Source organism: Lasioglossum baleicum, unplaced genomic scaffold (assembly GCF_051020765.1).
Source record: "Lasioglossum baleicum unplaced genomic scaffold, iyLasBale1 scaffold0029, whole genome shotgun sequence".
In the NCBI taxonomy this organism is placed as follows: Eukaryota; Metazoa; Arthropoda; class Insecta; order Hymenoptera; family Halictidae; genus Lasioglossum; species Lasioglossum baleicum.
The window spans coordinates 938700-944535 of record NW_027469089.1 but is presented as its reverse complement, the minus strand read 5'-3'; positions in this window follow the sequence as shown (position 1 = coordinate 944535).

The window sequence follows — 5836 nt, the reverse complement described above, 5'->3', positions numbered from 1 at the left end:
TTGCTCCACCTCGCCCCCCGCGACCTGAACACCTCGGGGGCGCCTTAACGGCCAGCCCCCCTTGGCGGCGGTGGAAGTACTAAGTAGTTCCACCTCCGCCATTACGTCTGCGGCCCCTTACGGGGGCCGTCGGCCTCGTCGGGGTTGCCCCGCCGATGCTAGCCTCCTGGCGGAGAGCGGGTCGGCTTCCCTCTCCCTCTCCGCTGCCTCCTTCTGCGTTATCACAATCTCGCAGAAGGAGGCAATCGCTGCTCTTGACCTCTCACTGCCGATCATGTGGTCGACCACGACCGGCAACGGGAGGTCCATCCCAATAACGCCCCTTAGGTCTCTGCGCGGTGCCGACCACGCTGGACATTCTTCCAGCGTATGCCGCGCAGAGTCCTGGGCCTCCTCGCAGTGGTGGCACTGCGATCCTCCCAATGCCAGTTATGAACACACAGTTTGAGGAAACGGAGGTATGCAGGTAATTTAACTTATGCGCATGCATTGCTGCAACTTGTGCTGTATAATTTAGAATTTTTGTTACCGCGCCATCCGATTTTTATACATGTGCAAATACTCGTACACGCTGCATTGTATTTTTTTCCGCACGCGACAAGGAGGGGACAGAGGCGAGTTCCGGCTCGCGTCTGTCCCCTCCCCCCGTCCCACCCCCCTGGTCAACCCGCATAAAACTTAAAAATATGATAAAATACAAGATAAAATCAATAATTGTAAAGGTGTATAGATAAAATAGATAAAATAAAAGTCAATAAATAAATAAATAATAATAAGTAAATAAATACAATGGACAAAACACAACAAACATAAGAAGGGTGGCAAAATAAAGGGGAATAAAAGATAAAGATAAAATTTATAATATAGAGTAAAATGAAATATTATAAAATGAAAGGAGGGGGGTGGACCGGCAGGTCGCATCTTTGTAGAGAGGGGGGGAAAGGAATTATTGCGGCACCTCGCCCCCCGCGACCTGTCCACCTCGGAGGCGCCTTAACGGCCAGCCCCCCTTGGCGGCGGTGGAAGTACTAAGTAGTGCCACCGCCGCCATTACGTCTGCGGCCCCTTACGGGGGCCGTCGTCCTCGTCGGGGTTGCCCCGCCGATGCTAGCCTCCTGGCGGAGAGCGGGTCGGCTTCCCTCTCCCTCTCCGCTGCCTCCTTCTGCGTTATCACAATCTAGCAGAAGGAGGCAATCGCTGCTCTTGACCTCTCGCTGCCGATCATGTGGTCGACCACGACCGGCAACGGGAGGTCCATCCCAATAACGCCCCTTAGGTCTCTGCGCGGTGCCGACCACGCTGGACATTCTTCCAGCGTATGCCGCGCAGAGTCCTGGGCCTCCTCGCAGTGGTGGCACTGCGATCCTCCCAATGCCAGTTATGAACACACAGTTTGAGGATACGGAGGTATGCAGGTAATTTAACTTATGCGCATGCATTGCTGCAACTTGTGCTGTATAATTTAGAATTTTTGTTACCGCGCCAACCGATTTTTATACATGTGCATATACTCGTACACGCTGCATTGTATTTTTTTCCGCACGCGACAAGGAGGGGACAGAGGCGAGTTCCGGCTCGCGTCTGTCCCCTCCCCCCGTCCCACCACCCTGGTCAACCCGCATAAAACTTAAAAATATGATAAAATAAAAGATAAAATCAGTAAATGAAAAGGTGTATAGATAAAATAGATAAAATAAAAGTCAATAAATAAATAAATAATAATAAGTAAATAAATACAATGGACAAAACACAACAAACATAAGAAGGGTGGCAAAATAAAGGGGAATAAAAGATAAAGATAAAATTTATAATATAGAGTAAAATGAAATATTATAAAATAAAAGGAGGGTGGTCGATCGGCAGGTCGCATCTTTGTAGAGGGGGGGGAGGGGATTCTTGCTCCACCTCGCCCCCCGCGACCTGTCCACCTCGGGGGCGCCTTAACGGCCAGCCCCCCTTGGCGGCGGTGGAAGTACTAAGTAGTTCCACCGCCGCCATTACGTCTGCGGCCCCTTACGGGGGCCATCGGCCTCGTCGGGGTTGCCCCGCCGATGCTAGCCTCCTGGCGGAGAGCGGGTCGGCTTCCCTCTCCCTCTCCGCTGCCTCCTTCTGCGTTATCACAATCTAGCAGAAGGAGGCAATCGCTGCTCTTGACCTCTCACTGCCGATCATGTGGTCGACCACGACCGGCAACGGGAGGTCCATCCCAATAACGCCCCTTAGGTCTCTGCGCGGTGCCGACCACGCTGGACATTCTTCCAGCGTATGCCGCGCAGAGTCCTGGGCCTCCTCGCAGTGGTGGCACTGCGATCCTCCCAATGCCAGTTATGAACACACAGTTTGAGGAAACGGAGGTATGCAGGTAATTTAACTTATGCGCATGCATTGCTGCAACTTGTGCTGTATAATTTAGAATTTTTGTTACCGCGCCATCCGATTTTTATACATGTGCAAATACTCGTACACGCTGCATTGTATTTTTTTCCGCACGCGACAAGGAGGGGACAGAGGCGAGTTCCGGCTCGCGTCTGTCCCCTCCCCCCGTCCCACCACCCTGGTCAACCCGCATAAAACTTAAAAATATGATAAAATAAAAGATAAAATCAGTAAATGAAAAGGTGTATAGATAAAATAGATAAAATAAAAGTCAATAAATAAATAAATAATAATAAGTAAATAAATACAATGGACAAAACACAACAAACATAAGAAGGGTGGCAAAATAAAGGGGAATAAAAGATAAAGATAAAATTTATAATATAGAGTAAAATGAAATATTATAAAATAAAGGAGGGTGGTCGACCGGCAGGTCGCATCTTTGTAGAGGGGGGGAGGGGATTATTGCTCCACCTCGCCCCCCGCGACCTGTCCACCTCGGGGGCGCCTTAACGGGTTGCCCCGCCGATGCTAGCCTCCTGGCGGAGAGCGGGTCGGCTTCCCTCTCCCTCTCCGCTGCCTCCTTCTGCGTTATCACAATCTAGCAGAAGGAGGCAATCGCTGCTCTTGACCTCTCGCTGCCGATCATGTGGTCGACCACGACCGGCAACGGGAGGTCCATCCCAATAACGCCCCTTTGGTCTCTGCGCGGTGCCGACCACGCTGGACATTCTTCCAGCGTATGCCGCGCAGAGTCCTGGGCCTCCTTGCAGCGGTGGCACTGCGATCCTCCCAATGCCAGTTATGAACACACAGTTTGAGGAAACGGAGGTATGCAGGTAATTTAACTTATGCGCATGCATTGCTGCAACTTGTGCTGTATAATTTAGAATTTTTGTTACCGCGCCATCCGATTTTTATACATGTGCATATACTCGTACACGCTGCATTGTATTTTTTTCCGCACGCGACAAGGAGGGGACAGAGGCGAGTTCCGGCTCGCGTCTGTCCCCTCCCCCCGTCCCACCCCCTGGTCAACCCGCATAAAACTTAAAAATATGATAAAATACAAGATAAAATCAATAATTGAAAAGGTGTATAGATAAAATAGATAAAATAAAAGTCAATAAATAAATAAATAATAATAAGTAAATAAATACAATGGACAAAACACAACAAACATAAGAAGGGGGGCAAAATAAAGGGGAATAAAAGATAAAAATAAAATTTATAATACGGAGTAAAATGATATTTTATAAAATAAAAGCAGGGGGGTCGACCGGCAGGTCGCATCTTTGTAGAGGGGGGGGGAGGGGATTATTGCTCCACCTCGCCCCCCGCGAACTGTCCACCTCGGGAGCGCCTTAACGGCCAGCCCCCCTTGGCGGCGGTGGAAGTACTAAGTAGTACCACCGCCGCCATTACGTCTGCGGCCCCTTACGGGGGCCGTCGGCCTCGTCGGGGTTGCCCCGCCGATGCTAGCCTCCTGGCGGAGAGCGGGTCGGCTTCCCTCTCCCTCTCCGCTGCCTCCTTCTGCGTTATCACAATCTCGCAGAAGGAGGCAATCGCTGCTCTTGACCTCTCGCTGCCGATCATGTGGTCGACCACGACCGGCAACGGTAGGTCCATCCCAATAACGCCCCTTAGGTCTCTGCGCGGTGCCGACCACGCTGGACATTCTTCCAGCGTATGCCGCGCAGAGTCCTGGGCCTCCTTGCAGTGGTGGCACTGCGATCCTCCCAATGCCAGTTATGAACACACAGTTTGAGGAAACGGAGGTATGCAGGTAATTTAACTTATGCGCATGCATTGCTGCAACTTGTGCTGTATAATTTAGAATTTTTGTTACCGCGCCATCCGATTTTTATACATGTGCAAATACTCGTACACGCTGCATTGTATTTTTTTCCGCACGCGACAAGGAGGGGACAGAGGCGAGTTCCGGCTCGCGTCTGTCCCCTCCCCCCGTCCCACCACCCTGGTCAACCCGCATAAAACTTAAAAATATGATAAAATACAAGATAAAATCAATAATTGTAAAGGTGTATAGATAAAATAAAAGTCATTAAATAAATAAATAATAATAAGTAAATAAATACAATGGACAAAACACAACAAACATAAGAAGAGGGGCAAAATAAAGGGGAATAAAAGATAAAGATAAAATTTATAATATAGAGTAAAATGAAATATTATACAATAAAAGGAGGGGGGTCGACCGGCAGTTCGCATCTTTGTAGAGAGGGGGGGAAGGGGATTATTGCTCCACCTCGCCCCCCGCGACCTGTCCACCTCGGGGGCGCCTTAACGGCCAGCCCCCCTTGGCGGCGGTGGAAGTACTAAGTAGTTCCACCGCCGCCATTACGTCTGCGGCCCCTTACGGGGGCCGTCGGCCTCGTCGGGGTTGCCCCGCCGATGCTAGCCTCCTGGCGGAGAGCGGGTCGGCTTCCCTCTCCCTCTCCGCTGCCTCCTTCTGCGTTATCACAATCTAGCAGAAGGAGGCAATCGCTGCTCTTGACCTCTCGCTGCCGATCATGTGGTCGACCACGACCGGCAACGGGAGGTCCATCCCAATAACGCCCCTTAGGTCTCTGCGCGGTGCCGACCACGCTGGACATTCTTCCAGCGTATGCCGCGCAGAGTCCTGGGCCTCCTCGCAGTGGTGGCACTGCGATCCTCCCAATGCCAGTTATGAACACACAGTTTGAGGAAACGGAGGTATGCAGGTAATTTAACTTATGCGCATGCATTGCTGCAACTTGTGCTGTATAATTTAGAATTTTTGTTACCGCGCCATCCGATTTTTATACATGTGCATATACTCGTACACGCTGCATTGTATTTTTTTCCGCACGCGACAAGGAGGGGACAGAGGCGAGTTCCGGCTCGCGTCTGTCCCCTCCCCCCGTCCCACCCCCTGGTCAACCCGCATAAAACTTAAAAATATGATAAAATACAAGATAAAATCAATAATTGAAAAGGTGTATAGATAAAATAGATAAAATAAAAGTCAATAAATAAATAAATAATAATAAGTAAATAAATACAATGGACAAAACACAACAAACATAAGAAGGGGGGCAAAATAAAGGGGAATAAAAGATAAAGATAAAATTTATAATACGGAGTAAAATGATATTTTATAAAATAAAAGCAGGGGGGTCGACCGGCAGGTCGCATCTTTGTAGAGGGGGGGGAGGGGATTATTGCTCCACCTCGCCCCCCGCGAACTGTCCACCTCGGGAGCGCCTTAACGGCCAGCCCCCCTTGGCGGCGGTGGAAGTACTAAGTAGTACCACCGCCGCCATTACGTCTGCGGCCCCTTACGGGGGCCGTCGGCCTCGTCGGGGTTGCCCCGCCGATGCTAGCCTCCTGGCGGAGAGCGGGTCGGCTTCCCTCTCCCTCTCCGCTGCCTCCTTCTGCGTTATCACAATCTCGCAGAAGGAGGCAATCGCTGCTC